Source organism: Hemicordylus capensis, chromosome 2 (genome assembly GCF_027244095.1).
Source record: "Hemicordylus capensis ecotype Gifberg chromosome 2, rHemCap1.1.pri, whole genome shotgun sequence".
Taxonomy (NCBI): Eukaryota; Metazoa; Chordata; class Lepidosauria; order Squamata; family Cordylidae; genus Hemicordylus; species Hemicordylus capensis.
Genome location: NC_069658.1, coordinates 163,020,311 through 163,043,836, shown reverse-complemented (window position 1 = coordinate 163,043,836; position 23,526 = coordinate 163,020,311). Strand labels below are relative to the sequence as shown.

Genomic DNA, 23,526 nt, shown 5'->3' with positions numbered 1-23,526 from the left:
ATAATAATAAATGATTTTAGAAAACTGCAAGAGAAGAAAAACAAATCTAAGTGTTGCATGAATTGACTACAAGAAAGCCTTCGATTCATTGCCTCACACATGGATACTAAAATGTTTAGAAACAACTGGTGTCAGCAAATACATTCAGATATTTATTTTAAAAAGCAATGAGCATGTGGAGTACACAGTTAACAATCAATGGCGAGGCACTTGGACAGGTTAGCATTAGAAGAGGCATTTTCCAAGGGGACTCACTATCCCCTCTATTGTTTCTAATCGCCATGACCCCACTTTCACAAATACTAAACAGAACAAGCCTCGGATACCAAACATCTAAAACATCCAGTAAAATCAACCATCTGCTGTACATGGACGATCTGAAGTTCTATGGAAAGTCCCAGTCAGAAATCGAATCACTGCTAAACCCTGTCCGTATATTCAGTAGCGATATAGCAATGGAGTTTGGACTAGACAAGTGTGCTGCATTAATAATGAAGAGAGGGAAAATAACAAAAACAGAAGGAATAGAACTGCCCAATGGAAGCAAGATCAAGAACTTGGAAGAGAAAGAACCTTACAAATACTTGGGCATTCTCCAGGCTGATAACATCACACACACTGAAGTTAAAAGAAAATGTGGAAGTGAATACATCAGGAGAGTCAGAAAAATCCTCAAGTCCAAACTCAATGGCGGGAACATCATACAAGCCATAAACCACCTGGGCTATACCTGTTATTAGATACACTGCAGGAATAATAAACTGGACCCAGGCAGAGCTAGAGACGCTAGATTGTAAGACCAGGAAAATCATGTCCATCAATCATGCTCTGCACCCCCACAGTGATGTGGATAGGCTCTACCTCCCTCACAGCTCAGGTGGAAGAGGAATGCTGCAAGTCCATCAAACAGTAGAGGAGGAGGAAAGAGGCCTTGAAGAATATATAAGGGACAGTGAAGAAGATGCACTTCAAATGGTCAAGAACACGAAACTATTCAAGACCAATGAAACAAAACAGGCCTACAAGAAAGAACAAGTCAAGAACCGAGCAGAAAAATGGAGAAATAAGCCCCTGCATGGTCAATATTTACACAATATAAGTGGAAAATCAGACATCACCAAGACCTGGCAATGGCTTAAGAATGGCAACTTGAAGAAAGAAACAGAGGGTTTAATACTGGCTGCACAAGAACAGGCACTAAGAACAAATGCAATAAGAGCCAAAGTCGAAAAATCCACAACAAACAGCAAGTGCCGCCTTTGTAAAGAAGCAGATGAAACAGTGGACCACCTGATCAGCTGTTGTAAGAAGATCGCACAGACTGACTACAAACAAAGGCATGACAAGGTAGCAGGGATGATAGACTGGAACATCTGCAAAAAATACAAGCTACCTGTAGCCAAGAATTGGTGGGACCATCAAATTGAAAAAGTTGAAGAAAATGAAGATGTAAAAATATGATGGGACTTCTGACTACAAACAGACAAACATCTGCCACACAATACACCAGATATCACTATAGTCGAGAAGAAAGAAAAACAAGTCAAAATAATCGACATAGCAATACCAGGGGATAGCAGAATAGAAGAAAAAGAAATTGAAAAAATCACCAAATACAAAGATCTACAAATTGAAATCGAAAGGCTGTGGCAGAAGAAGACCCAAATCATCCCAGTGGTAATTGGCGCCCTGGGTGCAGTTCCAAAAGACCTTGAAGAGCACCTCAACACCATAGGGGCCACAGAAATCACCATCAGCCAATTACAAAAGGCAGCTTTACTGGGAACAGCCTATATTCTGCGACGATATCTATAACCATTGACAATAAAATTCTGGCATCCCAGGTCCTTGGGAAGGACTCGATGTCTGGATAAAACAAACCAGTCAGTAACACCTGTCTGACTGTGTAAACAAGAAATAATAATAATAGACTAGTCCTCCCAGAAAACCAACTGGTAGACCAGCTCTCCCCACATTGAATTTTATCTGACTGTCTTCACACTTGATGACAGATGATGGGGCCCATAGATTGATGGGACCCATGTTGGAAATGTGACTCCATAAGCATCGATTCTCAGCACTCATAGATTAGGAACAGAGGAAGAGAGTTTAGGACTGTCCCCTTGTTCGCTCGCTCTGTCCATCTCTGAGTTTCATCTGATGGGCTGACACTCCCGGTAAACTCCTTCCTTCCTTCCCTCCTTCCTTCCCTCCCTCCCCATGAGCTAGTTAGTACAGGGTGCAGGCTTTCTATCTAAGTTTGTAACTTCTTTGAAACAAACCCTTGCTGTTTTAGACTTTAAAAAACACTCATCTCCAGACCTCCTCTCTGAGCTCTGTTCTCATCCAGCTAAATGAGGGGTGGATTCAAATTCTCCCCTAGAATTGGGACATCTGTGGAGCACATCACAATAGGTGTCTTCACAGCTGTTGCCCTTCCTAATTGGGTGGGCAGGGGACTCTAGTCAGACCTGGCCCAGGAACAGAGGGAGACAGGCAAAGCTGTGATGAAATCCAACTTACATTGCGAAGAGGTCTTTCCTCATCTTCTCCCCCATTTCCCTCCCTGTCTAACTCTTCCCCCCTGACTAACTATCCCTCCTGTAACTAAAAGCTGACTGTCCCTCCCTCCCTCCTAGACCCCTCCCAAAACCACCCCAAACAAACAAACAAACAAACAACAAACAACAATATAAACAACACTAACACTAACTGTAACACTGAATAAATAAATAAATAGATAAATAAATGAATGGATGAACAAATAGATGGATAAATAGATGGATAAATAAATAAATAAATTTGAAAAACAGAAACGAACTCTAGTACTCTCTTTCCTCTCTCTCTCTCCAGCTCCTCTCCACCTCGCCTCCTCCCTCCTCGCCTAACTCACCCACAAAGAGCAGCTGAGCCCCGGAGGTGTCATGAAAGAGGATGTGTCATAAGCCTCAACAATGGCCATTGGTCCTCTTGTCCTCTTGCCTATCTAGAGGATGTGTCACGAGCCTCAGCAATGGCCATTGGTCCTCTTGCCCCTAGAGTTTGCTTCAGGACTTGGGGGCAACTCCTGCCAACTGGGCAAGAGGACCCCAAGTGGAGGGCAAAGTGGGGATTCTCTTCATGGAGCAGGGGAGGGGAGCACTTGGCTCTTTCTACCCCCTGCACTGTAACCCTCCAGTGTTGGTTGCTGGTGTCTATTTTATCTTTCTTTTTATATTGTGCGCCCTTTGGGGACAGGGAATCCATCTTTCTTTCTTTATTATTACTCTTTCTTTCTTCTTCTTATTACCTTTCTTTATTATTATTACATAAACTGTTTTGGAAACTTGTGTCAAAATGAGGAATATAAGTAGTAGTAGTACTAGTAGTAATGGTTCTTTCAAACCTCACCCTTCACGTTCTTCTATCTGTTTGTCTGAGAAATCAGAGGGCTCTCTTGCCCACCCTGTTTCAAGCGAAACCACCACCGCAGGCCCCTCAGAGCAGACACCTCCACCTCCACCTCCATCCACTGCCATTCATCCAAAGAGCCACCTTTGTGGCTGGGGTCTGCTCCTGATTCTGCAAGACACAAGGACTCCTTCCTTCGGTGCCATCTTGACACCCATTCACAGCTGCGGGGACACACATCGGTTTGCTTTCTCCCCCCTCCCCCTCCCCCCCCCCACGGGCTCTGTTCTCTGCTCTTTCCAGAGTGTGGCAATGCTATCATGTGCCCACCAGGAGGCAGCGTAGAGCAGGTCGGTGGCTGCTTCTAGATTCCCATAGGGGTAAGGTTCCGTTATTTGCCATTTCTGTAGTTACGTCTATAGGTGAGAACAGAACCCCGAGGGTCATCTCTAAAAAAACCCCCAACACAGTAGCAAAGGGTTCTGCTTACGCATTAAGAGTTCTAGGCTCTTGAGATGTTAACTTCCCCCATGATTACAGATATGGCTAGCATACCAAGAACCATTGCCACTCATTTAGCGAGAGCAGATGACTGTTCCTTTTGATAGAAGTCTACAGGGTTCCAGAACTTTCTTTATTAATTTATCATATGTATATACCACACTACATAAAATCTCTGGGCAGTGTGCAATTAAAACCCAACTATCCATCATATAAAACAAATTCAAACCAACCATCAATAAAACTTGGACGCACTTAGGGTTGAGTCTTTCAGTCACTGAAGAAAGTAATACGCTGCATTCCTTCAGAACTGCCTCCAAGAGCTAGTGGATTCCTCCTGTTTTCTTTCCCTCCTCCTCCTCCTCCTCCTCCTCCTCCTCCTGCTGTCACTTCCTGAACGCCGTAACCTCCTTCCTCTATAGTGCCACAGCTGCCCTGTCTGTGTTGCTGGCAGGTGAAAAGGAACCTTCACAATGGGGGCCTAGAATAGCCACTTTCCTTGTTCTAAGGAGGCACTGTCTTAAACAATTCATACACCAACTAGAGTGTGTCAGATAAGATGAAGGAATGTAATTTAATCTCTCTCCCCACCCCGACCAATCTTTTTTTAAAAAAAATCTTGTTGAATTTTTTTTACCTGGCTTCAATGCTGCTCTTCCATTTATTTCTCCTTTCAGTAACCTCTGGCTTCTTTTTTGCGTTTGATTGACAGGCTGCCATTTTATCAAGTGTTTCCTAGTTTTGCAGTTCAGCCTGACAAAGATTTTTTTAAAAATCTGGAGTTCTACAAACTTTTTTTAAAAAGAAGTGTGTTTAGTGTTTTGGTGGGAAGGAATTCATAAATGAAGAGATGTTTCAAGTGTAAGGCAGACATCCAACACAGACATATTTAGTGTAGCTAAAGGTCTTTGTCTAGAAGCATGATTTCTATCCTGTTTTTTCAATAAAATATTCTCAAGCTGGGGCGTGGCTACAATTGAACAATGGGGGACAAAGGTCCCTGAAGCCCAGGGGGAGAGGGACCCACCGGCCTTGGTGACAGCTTGTCCTTTGCTTTCCCACTCATGCCTCTCTGAAGAAGAGGGGGGTGGGGTAGGGGCAGGGGCAGGGGCCCATCTTCACTTTTCAGCCAGGGCCCTCTTCAATCTGCCATGCCCCTGTTCACAGGACAGCTGGATTTTGCATCTCATTCTCAAATGAATGATTGCACGACATGTTTCTTCATCTGAACTTGATATATCCGGCAGCATAGACAGAATTTTATAGCATAATATGGTGTGTCAATGGAGCAGCTTCTTTCTCGAGCAGATTGAGGTAAGTGAAGCTGTGGCAGTGTAGTCTCTGATGGTATATACAGTTCCTACTAACACCCGTCCCTCCCTCCCTCCCTCCCTCCCTCCCTCCCTCCCTCCCTCTCCCCATCCCCGAAAACATCAGTGTCTCCAGTCCAGCACAGAAAAGGTTCTCCTAGGTTTCCTTTGCCTAGCAATTCCTGCTACGATCAGCATGAGCAAATGACCATACATTACAGATTATTTGGAGAATAATTCACCCAAGTCCACCCCACAACAGAGATGAAAGTTCATACATCTCCTCAGCCCAGCATTTGTTCCACAAATTGTGTGTGTTTGTGGGGGGTGGGTGGGTACTTTAATATTTGGAATGCATGTAGAGGGGTAGTTAAGAACCGTGGCGGTGTTAACTAACGGGTTACTATCTACTTGGTAGATGATAGCCAATTTTGTACATACCAAGGAGGAGAAAACTTTATAGTTCCGAGAAGCTTTATTGAATGCTGCAGAGTTAACAAAGTGGCTATGTAGGGCACAGTTTCTCAATGGCCGGTCCGCGGACCGGTGCCGGTCCACGACGAGTTGAGTGCCGGTCTGCGACTTGAGGAATTCCCCCCACCTACCGCTGCAAAGCTCCATGTTTTTTTTAAAAGTTATTCCAATTCCAGCCGCTGCGCAGCCGAGCAGATGGCCGTGGAGGTGTGTGAGCTGTCCAGTGGTCCTTCTACCCGGCTCCTCAGTATGAGAACCAAAGCATACTAAGCAGATTCTTTCCCACTGACATACGTTCAGGAATACAAGATGGAGGGGACTTTTTTCAGCTACCATCAAAATGGTGTAGCAAGAGCTCAGTTCTCCGTTAACTATATACCCTAGGATCAATACATAGAGATCAATTGAAATGCTTAGATTCTTTTTTTTTTTTGCAAATTCAATTTTTATTGATTTTAACAATAGTAATATTGTCATTCATACACAAATACACAAAGATGGACTTCCCGCACACATCTCTTCGTGAATCATCAGCTATAAAGTTTGCCCTTGCTATAATAGTAATTCAAAACATAAATTTAAACCCTTACAAACACAGTTAATCTACCCAACCTGCGGTTTTTTACTAAATTTCAAACCCTGCTGTAAAGTCCATAGTAGGAAAATAGTTCTTTAGATACAACAAGAATGGTTTCCAATCTTCTTTAAAGCATTCCAAATTTTGGTCTCTTATTAGTGTTGTAAGTTTTGCCATCTCTGCATATTCCAAAATTTTTATCAGCCAGTCTTCTTTTGAAGGCAGTTCACTAGACTTCCATTTCTGTGCATATATAATTCTGGCCGCCGTAGAAGCGTACATAAGAAATGTTATATTAGTTGTAGAAATTACACCTTGTGTTATTCCCAGCAGGAAGGATTCTGGCTTCTTAGGAAATGTCATTTTAAATATTTTCTTTAACTCATTATAGATCATATCCCAATAGGCTTTAGCCTTCCCACAGGTCCACCACATATGAAAAAAAGTGCCTTCAGAATGTCGACACTTCCAACATTTGTTTGAAACATTTTTATACATTAATGCCAATTTTTTTGGTGTCAGATACCATCTAGACATCATTTTGTAATCATTTTCTTTTAAAGCATAACATGCAGTAAACTTTAAATCGGTTTTCCATAATTTTTCCCAGGCTGCCATTTCTATATTATGACCCACATCTTGAGCCCACTTTATCATGGTCGTTTTAACCGCTTCCTCTCTTGTCTCTTCCAGAAGTAGAAGTTGATACATTTTAGAAACTAATTTTTCATCATTTTCACATAATTCCTTCTCAAAGCTTGAAATCTGATCCTCAAATCCAACTTTAAAATCCTTCTTATATATTTCATTTAACTGATGATACTGAAACCAATCTCTAACCAAATTTTGTATTTCAGTTAAACTTTTTAACTTACAGTCCTTTTCCTAAAAATATAACAAATCCCTATAGGTACCCCAATGCAATTGCATATTTACTTCTTTACGTGATAAAGCTTCAATCGGAGATATCCATAACAGAGTTTTAGGTTCCAACCAATTTTTATATTTCAGACACACCCTCATTAAACTCCTTCTTACATAATGGTTCAAAAAATCTTTATGTATTTTGCTTTTTTCATACCACAGATACGCATGCCATCCAAACCTTCTATCAAATCCTTCCAAATCAAGTATTCTAGGGTTTCTTAATGTTATCCATTCTTTTAGCCACGTCAAACAAACAGCATCAAAATACAACCTTAAGTCCGGCAAGGTAAGACCACCTCTTTCCTTTGCATCTGTTAGATTCTTAAAATTAATTCTTGGTCTTTTCCCTTGCCAAACAAACTTAGTTATATCCTTCTGCCATTGCTTAAAACAAGTTGGAGTGTTAATTATAGGAATAGTCTGAAAAAGAAATAACATTTTAGGCAAGACATTCATTTTCACCACTGAGATTCTTCCCATTAAAGACAAATTCAATTTAGACCATCTTTGTAAATCAATTTTCACTGTATTCCATATTTTAACATGATTATTTGTAAACAACAAAGAATTATTATTTGTTAACCAGACCCCCAAGTATTTGATTTTCTTCTCCACTTTCAACTCACTTATTTCAGAGAATCTGTCCTTAGATTTCTGATCCATATTTTTAGTCAGAACCTTAGTTTTGGCCTTGTTTATATAAAATCCAGCCAACTGGCCAAATGGTTGTATTTTATCTAAGAGTCTTCCAATCTTATCCACTGGATTTTCTAAAAAAAAACACCACAACATCATCCGCAAAGGCTCTCAACTTGTAATCTTGTTTCCCAATTTGGGGGCCATGTAGTTTATCATCTTTTCTAATACTTCTACAAAGCACTTCTAGAACCAATATAAAAAGCAATGGGGAAAGTGGACATCCTTGTCTAGTCCCTTTTTGTATTTCACAGTTGTCTGATAATTCCCCATTTACAATAATCTTAGCATACTGCTCCGAATAAATTGTCTTAATTGCCCTAATAAAGTTACTGCCAACACCCATTGCATCTAATAATCTCCACATAAATTGCCACGAAACATTATCCAAAGCTTTCTCTGCATCCAGAAAAATCATCGCCATCTGTTTATCATTATGTTTTTCATAATACTCCAATACATTCAGGACTGTTCTCACAATATCTCTCAATTGTCTCTTTGGCAAGAAGCCAGCTTGATCTTCATGAATAAAATGTCTTAATATAACCTTCATTCTTCTTGCCAGAATGGCAGCAAAAAGTTTGTAATCATTATTTAAAAGTGAGATTGGTCTATAATTTTTGACTAACGTTAAGTCTTGATCTGGTTTGGGGATTACTGCAATATTTGCATACTTCCACGAATCCAGCATAATCCTTTTTTGTAAAATATCATTCATAGTCCATTGAAAAGGCTGTAAAATTTGATCTTTAAATGACTTGTAGTACAAAGCTGACAATCCATCAGGACCTGGGGCCTTGTTGGGCTTACTTTAATTTATTGCTTCTCTTATTTCCATGATTGTTATCGGAGCATTCCTAATTTCTATTTGTTCCTTAGAGAGTTTTGGAATATTTTTGGTCCTAAGGAACTGCTCAATTTTTTGGTCTTCAACTATTTTACCTTTGTATAGTTCTGAATAATATTTGTAAAATTCAGCTCTTATTTCCTTTCCATCATAAGAGAGCCCATTTTTTGTAAGTATTTTGGATATGTACTATCCCCCCCCCCGCAGATCTAATTTTCCAAGCTAACAACTTGCCTGGTTTGTTTGCGAACTCAAATGTCCTTTGCTTAACATGCTTCAAATTCCGTGCAAGTTCATTTGCTACTAACATAGAAAGTTGTTGTTGTAACATTTTGATAGCTTGAGTAACTGTCTTCTTATCTTTGGACCATAATAGTTCCCTTTCTTTTTTGGAGATCTGCATCAATAGTGTCTCTTTTTTCAATCCTCTTTGCTTTTTAAAATATGCATTTTGCTGTTTTGAAAAACCTCTCATAACCACTTTACTTGCATCCCAGATTATTTTATTGTCCATTCCTTGATTTAAATTCAATTCAAAATAATCCTTTAACTTCTTTTTGGCTTTCTCCACAACATCTGATTTTTTCAAGAGGTATTCATTCAATCTCCAACGAAATGAAATCATTCCTTTCTTCTTCCATGTAAAACAAATTGGATTATGGTCTGAAAAAGTCCTAGGCAAAATATCCATTCTTTTCATACATGGTGTAATAGCCTTAGCTGTCCAGACCATATCTATCCTTAGATTCACAGGTAACAGTTCAAAGGCTGCAGGGGTGCCACTTTAAGAGTGGGGAAGGGTACACTTACCCCTCCCGCCACTTCCTCCTGCCGGAGCAGTTTGCTTAGAAAGCTCATCGGGGCAGCAGCGCATCTCCCTGCCACCCCATTGCCCCCATTGGCCAGACATCCCTGATGTGCCTGCACGCACCAGCATGCACACACGCCCACGTGTGCAGGAGGGTCAGGGACTTCCAGCCATATCCGGCCAACGGGGTGGCAGGGAGGTATGCTGCCGCCTCGATTAGCTTTCTAAACAAAGGACGCCGGCGGGGGGAAGTGGCAGGAAGGGTAAGGGCACCCTCCCCCACTCTTAAAGCGGCACCCCTGCTGCCTTTGAACAGCCCCGCCACAGTTCCGTGCGCATCCCTCATCCTAACTGCCCCTCTGCACTCTGGGACAATAAAATCCTAGGGTGCAAATGCTGTGCATGGGATAAGCGAATCATCTCTCGTTCATTCAATATTCCTGATTCCACTTGACTGCCTTGTCCTTGCATACCACACTTTCCCTTGGATTCTAAAGCACGTACTCTTCCATATCACCCCTCCACACACGCTGCAAAACCCTGTTTAAACATTCAGATGATCACCATTTACACCTGAGTAAAGGATGTGGAGAACATGTCTGTATATCCTTGAATGACCTAGAGGTGGCTACATTCGTGACAAGGCTCCAGTCTTATCACATGTAGAAGGGGTGCTGCTGGACTGAGGTTCATCTGAACCAGCTCTGTCTTTTAATTGGATTTTGAATTCTGTGTTTAGGCATAAAGTGCTCCCAATATAATTTTCCCTGACTCAAATATTTATTTCAGAAATACATATCTGTCTGCAGACTGTAAAATACAATAAAATACAATATTAAAAATAAAATTAAAATATGAAAATATTTATAAATAATTGGGGGGGCGGGGACTTTGATTGAAAACAATCTTAAGCATACCTAATGTTTTAGGCTACCTTTGACTGAATTATTCTGCTTCTCAAAATAATATATCTGTTTGCCTGGAATACAGACTAGGATCGTGTATATCCTTGGAAATGGCAGAAAACCCATCGATACTTGTTCTAGCTTTTTCTTTTCTTGGAAGTCTTTCTACATATTTTTGATGTGTGCTGCTTGTAGCATCACAATGTTTGCTTTCCCCTTCAAAACTTGACAAATATTGATTTCATCCATTTGACCGTTGAATGTACACCTGTCATGTTTATTGATATACACTTGATTATACCAGTCTCTTAAAAGAGATTAAAATTGGTTGTTTTTTTAAAAAAAAAATTGGGGGGAAATCCTAAGGATACCTATGTTTTAGACTACCTTTCGTTATTCTGCTTCTCAAAAATAATATAGCAATGCATTAGTTTGCCTAGGATGCAGATTAGAATCGTGTGGGTTTTTTTATTTACACAAGGTACAAGACCTGTGTCAAAATATTATTTGAAAGGCCACATTGCCTAGGCTACTAAATTGATTTTATCTGAAAAATGATCTTTTACTCATTCATCTCCTGCAATCATTTCTGCAGAAGCGGCAGTTTTGAACTGTTTCTGAAAAGCAACATTTCCGTGAGGGGAAGAATAACTAATAAATAATGACACAACTGGTGTGAAGAGCATCTTGAGCAAAGAAGGCCCAAAATATGCAGTGCGTCCATCCAGCTGTGATGGAGCCAACAGAAATGTTCATCCACCAAATTCCATTTGCATCTCTGCAGGCCTGTGGCTAACAAAGTTGTAAGTCTGCAGAGATGCCAAGATTTCTGTTTCTTCTCCTCCCCAGCCCCATCTATGAGCTCTGCCACTCAAAGAAGTGCACATAACGATAACAGCCAAGTTATCTTTTCAAAAGTGGATCTTCTATTACATGCACTCCCCACTTCTCCAAGTGGTGAGATATTCCAGGGACAGTGCTACCCAAATTCTGGCTTTCTCTGGAGCAGCAATGCAGGCTTATGGTGGTGTCTTTGGAATATTGAGATTATTGACAAATATGCAGAGTGAGTACTGGAGAGAAGTAGGGGCACTGCTAGATAATTAAAAGATCCAGGCCCATAGGGCCCACAGCCAGTGTTCCCTCTAAGGCAGGGCTGCTCAACTTTGGCCCTCCTGAAGCTGTTGGCCTACAACTCCCATAATCCCTGGCTATTGGCCACCGTGGTTGAGGATTATGGGAGCTGTAGTCCAAAAACAGCTGGGGGGGCCTAAGTTGAGCAGGCCTGCTCTAAGGTGTGTGCCCACTGTCACATGTCTTTTGATGTCAGCCCAGTTCATTTTAGATCCCGCTCAGGCTGACTCAGGAAGGCCCAAATGAAAGCATTAATTAATTGCTAGTGAAGCAATTAATCACCAGTACATGCACCTAATGGCACAGCTTGGAAATGACTTGATTAGCAAGCCAGAGGTTGCTGGTTCGAATCCCAGCTGGTGTGTTTCCCCAGTGGCGTATCGGGGGGAAACGGCGCCCAGGGCAAGCGCCCTGAAATGGGGGCCCCCCCCGCGTTGCCCCCCGGCCCCCACATACCTAGGCCGATGCCGGCGCGGCCCAGGCAGCAGATCGACGGCAGTGGCGTCGATGTGGCGGGCCGCAGCGGCATGTCACCCGCGGAGTGGTGGTGGCGGCGGCTTGCCCGCCGCGCCGAGTGCGGCGGTGGGTGGTGTGGTGGCTGGCCTGGCGACGATGGGATGGCCTCCTCAGGGTATGTAGCGGGCGCGGCCAAGCGGCCAAGCGGAGTACAGGCGGCAACGCCGAGCTTGCCTTCTGGTCCGGCGTCGCTTCTGCGCATGTGCGCCTGCGCAGTTGGGACGCCGACGCTGGCATCCCAACATCGCAGACGTCGGCATCCCAACTGTGCAGGCACACCAGGCACGCCTGCGCAGAAGCGACACCAGGCCAGAAGGCAGGCTCGGCGTCGCTGCCTGCACTCCGCACCGCCGCTCGGCCGCGCCCGCTACATACACTGAGGAGGAGGCCTGGCCATCCCATCGCCGCCAGGCCAGCCACCACACCAGCCGCCACTGTCACTACTCCGCGGGCGACCCGCTGCCGAATTGCCGCCCGCATGCCCGCCGCCACACTCGGCGGGCGATCCGGGGGGGTGGTGGGGGGAGCCACTTTTTGGCGCCCCCTACGTGACCCGGCGGGGTGGCGCCGGGGGCACATGCCCCCCTGCCCCCCTATAGTTACACCACTGTGTTTCCCAGACTATGGGAAACACCTATTTGGGGCAGCAGCCATATAGGAAGGTGCTGAAAGGCATCGTCTCATAGTGTCTGGGAGGAGGCAATGGTAAACCCCTCCTGTATTCTAACAAAGACTGGATGGTCCACTTTACCTTTACATCCTTGTTCTGGCATCTTTTGAGCAGGGCTATTGCTAGAGTCCTGTTAGGACTGGGTGCTTGGTGCACATTATTTGCTTTATTATCAAATTCCCTCTCTGTTTGTAATAACTTCTTGTGGCAGCCTTGCACTTAAGTCTAATTTGTGTGTGTGTGTGGGGGGGGGGGGGGTACTTCACATTAAAATCTCAAATGTTTGATTCCTGTCTCTGTGTGTGTGTCTTTGGGGGGGGGGCAATATATATGGGTGGAGCAGTTACCCACTTCCTTCTCTTGGGTCATCGACCTCCTCCTCCACTGAGCCCTGCGGCTGAGGTTGCTGCTAGGCATGACGGCTGGGCTCTGCCCTCTTCACTGAGCCTGGCAGCTGGGTCGCTGTTGAGCATGAGACCAAGGTTCCAGGTATAGAAAAAGCCAGCCCCCAAATGTGAGGGGAAAAGACAGTGCCCAAATGGGAAGAGGCAGAGAATGGAAGAGGAAATAGAAACATTGGAGCTACCGTGAAGGGTTCTTTCTCCTCTGAAGTAGGAGGTCATGGCTCACAAAGGGTTGACTTCCACTCCTTGCTCCCGATAGACAGGAAATCTCAGGTGTTTTTCAAGTAGCTGAAGTCTGTCCGCCTTCTCCCAGCATGCTCAGGTGTGATTCCCTAGTTCCGACTGTTGCATTTCATGATTGGGCTGCAGAACTCCACAGTGTTGTGGAACTAGAGGTTAGCACTCAAAGGGAGTAGGATAGAGGACGGATGCCCTGAGATATTAATCAAGGTAGAAACGGAGGTTGTTCCAAGGTTAGCATCAGAACAATTAGTCCCAAAGGTTGGCGCAGAGAGGCATGGCCTGACACCACACTAGTCCCTGATCCACGGGTGGGCCGCGTGACCTCCTACTTCAGAGGAGAAAGAACCCTTCGCGGTAGGTCCAATGTTTCTTTCTCCCTCGAAGTAGGAGGTCACGGCTCACAAAGGGACTTACCAGAGCAGTTATAAGTTACCATGGGGAGTGGGGAAGTGGATCAGTTCTGTACCACTTGCTGGAGCACCCGTCCCCCAATTTTGTAGTGCTTGAGAAAGGGAGAAATGGCGGGCCATGTGGATGCCCGGCATATTTCCCCTAGCAGCGCCTGTGCTGTGAAAGCCGCCGAGGTGGCTGCCCTGTGGTAGAGTGTGCTATGATGCCCCATGGAAGCTGGGTTGACGGGGCTTGTTAGGCTGTGTTGACGCATGCCCTCGTCCAACGATCTAAGGTCATCTTAGGCGCCTTAGAGCCCTGTGAAGTCACGTGGAGGGGCAAGCGGAGGGCCTCGGACCGCCTTAGGTCCTTTGAATGTAGGTGTGTCAGGCCCTGCAACCCTCCAGGGAATGCCAACTGCGTACAAGCGAATGTATGGGCTTGGAAGACTGAGTTTGTTAATATATTTAATTATTTATTTTGACCAAGGTAGGGTCAAAGGACCCTACATCTTAGGGACCAGCACATCTGGCTGGAAGACGCAGAGCTCCCTTTGAACCGAGAGCGCCCCCCGATTCCGATACTCTGTGTGCCAGAGTGATCATCGCTAGGAGAGGACCTTGTCGGATAGATACTTTAGCGGGATAGATGAAATTGGTTCAAAGGGGCCCATGTGAGGGCATTCAGTACCTCTTTGAGGCTCCATGAAGGAAGGAGATGAATCAGTGGAAGAGCGATATTGGTAGCTCCTCGAAAAAACAAGAGAGGTGGAGGTGGAGTTGAATACTCCCTGTTCTCCTCAGGCTCAGGACCGAAGCTAAGACTGAGACCTGTTATTTCAGAGTAATGGGTCCCAGAGCCTGGCCCAGGCCTGCCTGCAGGAAGGGAAAGTCGTGTCTTGGGGGGACTTTGGCCAAGCATATCTCAACTTTTTATGCCTAGCCCATCTAAGGTGGCCTTTCTGAGGAAGACGGCCCAAATCATCTGGTAATTCCTATTGGTGCTTTGGCGCCTAGTGGCCCAGATTGTGTCTTGCACCGTCCTGGAATAGCCCTCTCTTCGCTAACTGCGTGCGGTTAACTCCAGGCATGTAGTAGAGCCATGCCCAGTCTGGCTGAAGCAACAGCCCTTGGGTCAGAAAGTCCGGCCGTTGCAGCAGAGGCATTGAGGCCGTGACAGAGAGGGGTACCAGTCCGGCGAACCATGGTCGCCTTAGAGCGGGGCCCCTATATTAGCTGTGCCCTTTTCTGTCGGAGTTGTGCCATCAGCCTTGGACGACAACCTACCGGGGTGAGGCCGTCCAGGATACCCTGCGGCTAAGGAGAGTCGAGTGCGTCCATGTCCTCTGCGAGGTGGTGGTAACACCTCGTGAAGAAGTGGAAAAGCTGCTTTATTAATTTTATCATCATCAATTTCGGCGTCAAGGGACCCGCAAGGTCGGGGGAGTCCTAGGGAGGAACCACTTAGACCTCTCCTTTCTTTGTGGTCCAGAGTGGGTGGACTCAGGAGCCAGAGAGAATCGAGCCCCACGCCCCACTGCTGACCCACCAGCCACGTGCATCCTCAGGCCTCCCAGCTGTTGCAGTGAATCACTGCAATCGGCCTGTATCTAAATTATCTCGCTTAGTCATAGAGGGACTAACCAGGATGGCAGGCATCTAGGAGATGGGAGGGGGGACCACCAAATAAATACAATGCTCTTCTCCCACAGAGGTTGCAGCACAGGAACAGGCAGCTCAGCATTAGAGGGCTGCATTATGGGAGATGAAATCATGATAATCTCCACGGTGTGGCTGGTGGAGGGATCGGAGGCTGCTGGAGTAGATTGATCTCCACACGCACCACTCACCTGTCGAGGATCCGGACTTACCGCCTCATGCTGTTGTCTCTGTCTGGTAGCCTCTGTGGCCCATCTGGCACATGGGTCCACGTTGTAGGTGCAGCCTGGCTTCCCGCTCATTGACCGCTGAGCACAGTAGCGCATCAAGATGCTCATTGAGCAGACGCCTCTGGTCCTCGCGGGATATGTTATGCGCCAGGTCACTTGTGGCATGGGTGAGGGGCCAGAGGCTTCACCCAAATGCCAGCTCCCCGTGCTTGGGGAGGGGGTTGCCAACCCCAGGTCGAGGCCAACCAAGGTTCTGCAACCAGGAGCTGTCGTGCGCCAAGGTCACCTGTGGCGTGGGTGAGAGGCCGGAGGCTTTGCCCAAACGCCAGCTCCCAATGTTTGGGGAGGGGGCTGCCAACCCCAGATTGATGCCAACTAGGTTCTCCTCACAGCATCTGTTATGCGCCAGGTCACCTGTGGTGTGGGTGATGGGGCAGAGGCTTCACCCAAACGCCAGCAACCCTTGTTTGGGGAGAGGGTCGCCAACCCCAGGTCGAGGTCATTCAGGTCCTCCCATGTTGGCGTCCTGCCCAAAGTCCACCTTGCTGGCAGATATTCATGTCTGCATCACACCAGCTCACCCACGTTTCAGAAGAGGGGATAAATAGGAAGCAACCTTATATTGAGCCAAATAATTCTCCAGAATTGACTGGGGGATGCTGTCAGTGGCTGAGCCTGGGACCTTCTGCATGTTGCAGTCCTCCCATTGACAGTAATCTACCTCCCCTTTAGGGGAGGGAAGAGAGTTGGCTAAGGCAAACCAGGGCAAACTCTGCTAGGCAAAGGGGAGATATTCGCCTTTGCTGTCAAGAGACAGCCTCCTCTCCCCAGCTATTAGCTGAGGGTACTTCCTCCTCATTCAAGTGCTAGCCATGCTTAGGATTCATCTGGTAAATCCTATTGGTTGCCTCCTAAGAATTAGCATAGTAAGCTAAGCAACCCAAATAGGTGCAGTACTTCCTCCTCTTTAATAGAAGGGCGGTTGCTAGATGGGTCTAGCACTGAGTCATGGTCAAAGGTGAAGCTGAGACCTAGAGGATCAGCATAGCCACAGGGGTTGAGGCAGGGATCAAGATAAGGGGCCCCACCAGGGGCTGCGGCCTGTTGGAAAGGACGGTGGGGGGAAGCAGCCCTCTTTCCCCTGAGAGTAAACTTGAGGGGTAGGGAAAAAACCCCTCCATTAAGTGGCTGCTGCCACGGAATAACAGTGAGGACGATTTTAGTCTTGAGCCATTTAGACTATGAACTGGCTCCAAGTTATTTTACTCTCAGCCTAACCAAATTCCGCTGTGTTGTGCCTCTGTGCACTCTGCTCTCATGAATAAGGGTTTCTCCTTCCAGAGGGAATTCCCAACAGCACTGGTGATTTCTTGCTGTGTATGTCAGCTTGATTAATTTCATGTGTTACATTATTGTGAAACAGAAAACAATAGAAAGCATTACACAATTGAAACAATATAGGTCTCAATATTCTACTACCAGAAATATATGACTACCCCACTTAATATGTCATCCTTTCTTTCTATCTATAATTCATCATATTTCCGCTTTCATTCCAGTCCAAGAGAAATCTATTCAACACACTGAGATTATTTTGTGTTTACAAGGGAAGCAATTTTAAAGTATCTGGTGAATTTTGAGCCAGCTATGCGTGCGAGCCTGCAAAGCTTGTGACTGTCTCTGCATCTTCATTTCATTGCATTACTGGGCCGACATTCCTGAACGACTGCATTCTACTATTGGGCATGCAGGAAATACTCCTTCCACTGCCATATATTTACAAAAAGCACAAACGGAGTTAGCTAGATTCAGAAAATGAAGCAACGATCCACAGAGAAGCCAATTACGCCCCTAAAACATACATAAATGTAATGTATGCCATCGGGTCGATGCCAGCTCCTGGCGACCACAGAGCCCTGAGGTGGTCTTTGGTAGAATACAGGAGGGGTTTACCATTGCCACCTCTTGCTCACTACGAGATTATGCCTTTCAGCATCTTCCTATATCACTGCTGCCTGAGACAGATGTTTCCCATAGCCTGGGAAACATACCAGTGGGGATTAAATACATATCAATTGGCACTTTTATGACAAATTATACTTTATAAAAACAGTTATTAAAAACATAAAACATACACAATTAAACACTAGAAATAAATTGACAAAAAACATAAAAATAAGATTGAATCCCATACTTTATTAACAAAGTATATTTCAAGTCCAATCCCACCAACATCCACAAGGAAATAGTTCTTCAGTGTGGAAAGGACAAAGCGTATCTAAAACACAGTCCACCGTATCCAAAGAGAGTTCAAATTAGAGTCAAAGCTTCTTAAATTCATGCAGAGAGATAGCCACAGACTTTCTTATTACTGTTCATGACGATACATTCCAAAGTAAGGTATCTTATTTCTAGTGAAATGTCTAGGGTTTAATTGTATTTTATCTTTTTGATAACTGCCATGTTATATTTAGTATTGTTGATTGTGAATAATTCATGGACTGATCCACTAAAACCCTTCATTCTGCGTTCATATTCTGACATCAGACCCATTCACATGTTATGTTCAGCACTTGCACAATGAGTGCACAGGGTGCACAGGGCAGTCACAACTCTGTACGGGGACAGCTATCAAATGTTATGTTGCACATAGGTACAGCAGTATGTTCCTATCTGTAGTATACATTGGAGGGGCCTGTACCCAGGTTCACTTTTTAAATGAATGTGGGCACAGAGCCATTCACACAGACACATGTGGTACGAGTATACAGACATCTCTAGGCTTCTGCAGCTTAGTGCACTGCACCCTGACTGCATATGGTGATGGTTTTTACTCTGTATTTAAATTTAAAACCATCTTTGAAGAATCAGCTGTAATACTTCACAGGACAGTTTGAAATTATATACATGAAAGGTTAACCGATATGGATGAACAAGAATCCTCAGCAGTATAGTGGCAAGAGTGAGATTAACCTGGATCAAATCGACCTGGTTTAAGTTGCTGCTCTATCAAGTTGCTTGCTGAGTCACCTTCAGCAAGAGCTTTTTCCGGGAGCATCTTCACTTTGGGAGGGTTAGTGTGCGGCCACATATCGGCCCGATTAACCCAAAGTGCCTGAAATATTTCAGAGAGCACTTCACACACCATTCAGGGGTTTTCCTCCATATTGGAACCTAGCCCGTTTTATGTCTAGGGTTAAAAACTCCTCTTCTTCCATCGGCATATCCGTTACGCCCCAAACTTGCAGGAAAGCCTCGTGGTAAGGCCTGCTGTCTAAAAAGCCTCCCGGATGCTTTCCAGACTGGACACTACAACAGGGTCACTCCATGTCTATTAATTGTCCTTCCGCACTGCCTGGGTTTCTACATCGCAGTCCCTGCGCTGTCAGCAAGGCGCCGTCCACATTTCCAAAGCCTTCTTTCAGGTGTTCTCTTTGCAATACAGCGCTACCACCTTGTAAATAGAAAGCTGTATTTTCCCAATGCAAAAGTTTCATGCAAGCTAGAAAAGACTGCTCCCCGGGTGTTGGTTTTGCGCAACAACCGCTATTTACGATTTCAAGACGATTTTGCCAAGCTGAAGTCAACTACCGCTGTTCAGCGGGTAATCTGGAAAATGCCCTGGGAGCTTTCCAGATGACACCTTTCTGACAGCACAGGGTTTGCAATGTCGAAACACAGACAGTACGGAAGCACACTTAACAGACAGTAATGCCACTTTTGTAGTGTGTACTCTGGAAAGGGCCCTGGTCAATTTCTCTTCCTCTCAGTCTAATTTCTCTTGCAGCATTGTTGTGAGGATAAAGTGAAATAACCCTGTATTCTGCACTGAAGTCCTTAGAGGAAGAGCAGGCTATCAATATGAGAAATAAAGAAGGAAAAATTAAACATTTTCTTTGAGATAATGAGTTTTTTCTCTTTTTAAAAACAGGAAGCCAGCACAAATGTAGTGGAACATGAGCATAAAAGAAAGTATCATTAGCATGTTTTTGGAGAAGTTTACCAGGTCTTTACTCCAAAGAAGAGAAACTTGAGCTACTAACTATTTATTCCATGTTATCCATGTTAAAGACCGTGTTCCAAATGACTGGTATATGAATGAGATGAATGAGATTTTGTCAATCAATGTTTGCTGGAGAAAAGTACGTGGATTTTGTCTATAAAAATAAAAGCTGTGCATTGAATAAAAATTAAGCAAGTACCTGGATTATCTGTGCGTCTGAAAGATTTAACAGATTCCATTCAGATTGTCTGCTGCTTCAAACTGTCATCAAGATGCAAACAAAATATGGGAGTTCAGTCAAAGCAGGGTTGTCATCAAGATGCAAACAAAATATGGGAGTTCAGTCAAAGCAGGGTTGTCACAACCAAAAGATGCTTTTCATCTAGAGGTGTTGCTGCAGTTCATCTTTCCTTCAGAAATATGGGCCCTGGGAGCTCCTAATGCTCACTTCAAATATTTGAATCGGAGGCAGGCATTTGTATCTGAAGGGGAATTTCCCCCGTCCTTCCAGAATAGGCAACTTCCAACCCCAATTATGGTTGGAATTTGCTCCTGGTTGCGACCCAGCCGCCTCCTCTAGGGGCGCCAGCCCACTCCTCCTGGTTGCAACCCAGCCTCTTCCCCTTGGCTTGCCTAACACATTGCACCAGGTAGTGTCTCCACCTGGGCAGCTGGTCAAGGGTGACAGTTTTCCCCTTCAAATAGACCGGATGGGACATGCCATGCCAATGCAACCAAGAGGTTTGCCATGCCGATGCACCCAAGAGCCACTGCAGTCCTCAGCCTTGTGGCACTTCCAAGAGAGCAGCAAAGGTCCGGAACCAGGGGGTGTCCCAGGGTGTACATTGAGGCTGGCTATGAGCCCCAGCAGGGCCTGTGTGGTGGGAGCCCCCATTGCACCTGGCCTTTCCCTCCTGGAGGCCAAGCGCATCCTGCACGGCCCGGTGGAAAGTGTGCACAACACCACAGAAGTGCACCAGTTGACCATGCGTAGCAGCCCTGGCTGTGTCGGCTGCATTGTCAGTGACCAGGAAGCCTTGCTGGAGGGCTGGCTCCCCAGGAACCCTAGAATCCACCTACTGGGACGTGGCTGCTGGCAGCTCATCTGACGTGTGGTCTGTGTCCATTGCCTCCACATGCAGCACAGCCCCCCAGGGTCATGCTGCACGGGAAGAGGTGTCCACGCCACCAGCGCCAGAGGCTCCCCATCTCTCCTGCCCCCACCAGTGCACAGTGAGGGACTGGAAGGCAGTGTGCAGCCCACTGCAACTGGCCCACAGAGCTGCTGCATCATCATCGCCCAAGTCACTCTGGGTCCTTTGCCCTGCTGACCCATGCCCTGCAGTGGGAAGAGTCACTAAGGCAGAGCTCCAAGTGATCTCACACCGTGCTGCCATGATGCTCACCGGCCACCATGCTCACCAGCCCTGCTCACGGCCCTTTTCAGTGGTGGCGGGGCTGCTGGTTGCTCTTGGGGCTGCAGTAGGGATGGTGGCAGCTCTCTGTTGGCCATGCCAGGATGTGCCCTTGCCCCCTGAGAAGGGGTGGGATGGGGGTGGGGTCTGTCAGGGGATTCACAGAATGTGGGGAGATCCCGGAAGGCTGATGGTTTGGATTCCTGCATGACATGACGCAAGGATGTCTCATCTCAAGCCCTGTTGGGGATTGTGTAGGGGTTCTCCACATCTGAGGGCCCCTCAGTGGCAATGTCGGTGTGCTTATCCAAGGATGCTTCCGGGTGTAAGTTAGGGTGGATACTGACATTCAGCCCAATTCCGCCTTGGTGTTACATAAGCTCTTTGGGTGAATATTTGCTCCCTTCCCCTGAAGGAAGGAGACCCCCATCTCCTTTGTCCCCCCACCTTCATCCATATGAGACATGGAAAGGACGTGAGCTATTGACGTGATCCTTCCTATGCACCTTCCTTTCCCACCGAGTGGTCCTCACCAGCTCTTCTTACTTTCATGTCCCCCCACTTAACCCAAACATCCCTTGCTTTCTTTCCCCATCTCCTCTAATAATAAGCATCTAGTCAGTTAAGCACATACACTTAAGGCCCATTCACATGTTATGTTCAACACTCATACGACGAGTGTACAATGTACACAGGTAAAGATCTGTACACAGGACAGTCATTCACATGTTATGCTGAGTGCAGTACAGAAGCACACTTCCTATCTGTACCATAATAGAGAACAGATTTGAAGGAAATACTACTACTATTACTACTAACAATAATAATAATAACAAACTTTATTTGTTAGCTGCCCCATAACAAATTGTTCTCTGGCCTATATCCTGGCCTATATCCAGGTTCACTTTTAAAATAAACACAGGCACAGCCATTCACACAAACAAGTGTACAGGTGTACAGACATCTGTACACTCGTACCGCATAATGTCTGAATCGGACTTTAGACAGTAATGCTGTATTAGTGGCCAGACACGTGAAACATCTTGCGTGATCTGTGTCATGTGGAAATGTCATGTGTGTTTCTTTAGATACAAGTCAAGCCTCTCTTTTGAATTCAATAACACATATTTTTATTTCTATTTTAAACCTGTGGGTGGTCAGTTCTTTTGAGAAACGGTCTATAACTGTGCCTCACTGATTTTTTTGGAACCCTGTTTGCTCTTGGTGACATCACTCTCTGTGATATTACCAACTGCCTTCTCTCAACTGTCAGCTGCTCAGAAGTTTGTGGTGGGAGCAAAAGGGGTTGATTTCTGCCATTGCTGGAGCCGTTCCCATCACTGAGTGAGAGAGAGGAGCTGGGAGAGGAGCTGCATCCTTCTCGCCTCTGCTTTCCTCTGTCGGGGTTAGCAGAAAGGTTGATCTCCAGATGCTGCAGTTAAGGGCTTCAAGGACACCAGCAGGCCTTTCCCTCCTGGGCGCCTTCAGCATCGTGCCAGGTGCAGGATAGAGATCATGATGGAGGGTAAGGGGCTTCTCTTCTGTGCTGGGAAGAGTTTCATCAAGTGGCGAGGAGTTTCAAGGGCAGCCCTGGCTTTCCTCTGTTCCCTTTGGAGGAGATGTAGGGGGTTTCTGTAGAATTTCCTTTATCCGGCTGTTAGCTAGACCTTGGTCCACTGGGCCAAGAGAGGCACTTTTTAAAGTAGAGACTCTTCTTTTGAGCAGGGGGAGAGCAGTTGTCCCTCTTCAGCACTGCACAGCGCCCTTTCCAGGGCCTCCCTTGTGTCTCTTTTCCAATCATTTGGCCCTTGGGAACAGGGAGCCAATGCGGGGGGGGGGGGTCCTCCTCTTGTGCCACACAGTTTGGGAAACGGCCCTGCTCCCTGGGCCATGAGGGACCTTTGGACGAAGTCGCAGTTCCTTTTGGGACACGGAAACATCTTCGGGCCTTCTTGTGACACACAGTTTGGCTTCCCTCCCTGCTAACTGAGCAAAACATTTTTTAAAGTGGTGTCTCGCTTATATTTCGGGGTGGGGGGGGGCAGGGAGCAACTGCCCCCTAATCAACTCAGCATAGCATCCTTCTGAGGCTACTGCTGGCGTCTCTCTTGAGCTGCTGCTTGGACCGTGAGCCCCTCTGGGACAGGGAACTCTCTTCTCATTCCTTTTGCAATGTTAACTCTTTTTAGTTAAAAACGGCATCTCAACCTTTGTACTAATTGTGGATCGTGAGTGTGACTGGAAAGAGTGACGAGATCACATGGTCCCTCCTCCCTGCATGAGAGGGAGGAGTCTGGTCTTGTTCAGACACACCTCTTCACGTCATTCAGACCCGGGAACTGTGGGTTGAGTGCTTACGCATCTGGATGTATCTGATTTTTCTTTATGTCAAAAGAAAAAGAGATACCAAAGCAGGACCGTGAAAGAT

The 23,526-nt window shown here is 45.8% G+C and overlaps 1 protein-coding gene and 1 long non-coding RNA gene across 4 annotated transcripts in view; one reads left to right on the top strand and one right to left on the bottom strand.

Annotated features, from left to right (window-relative positions):
• The window catches only part of LOC128345446 (dynamin-2-like), a 283,195-nt gene that overhangs the window by 86,934 nt on the left and 172,735 nt on the right, over nucleotides 1-23,526 (bottom strand). The window lies entirely within an intron of this gene.
• The window catches only part of LOC128345448 (uncharacterized), a 31,403-nt gene continuing 30,227 nt past the window's right edge, over nucleotides 22,351-23,526 (top strand). Inside the window, exon 1 of one of the 2 annotated variants that reach the window (XR_008316479.1) lies at nucleotides 22,351-22,623. This is a non-coding gene — a long non-coding RNA (uncharacterized LOC128345448). The remainder of the gene's footprint in view (nucleotides 22,624-23,526) is intronic. The other variant, XR_008316478.1, reaches the window with a different exon arrangement.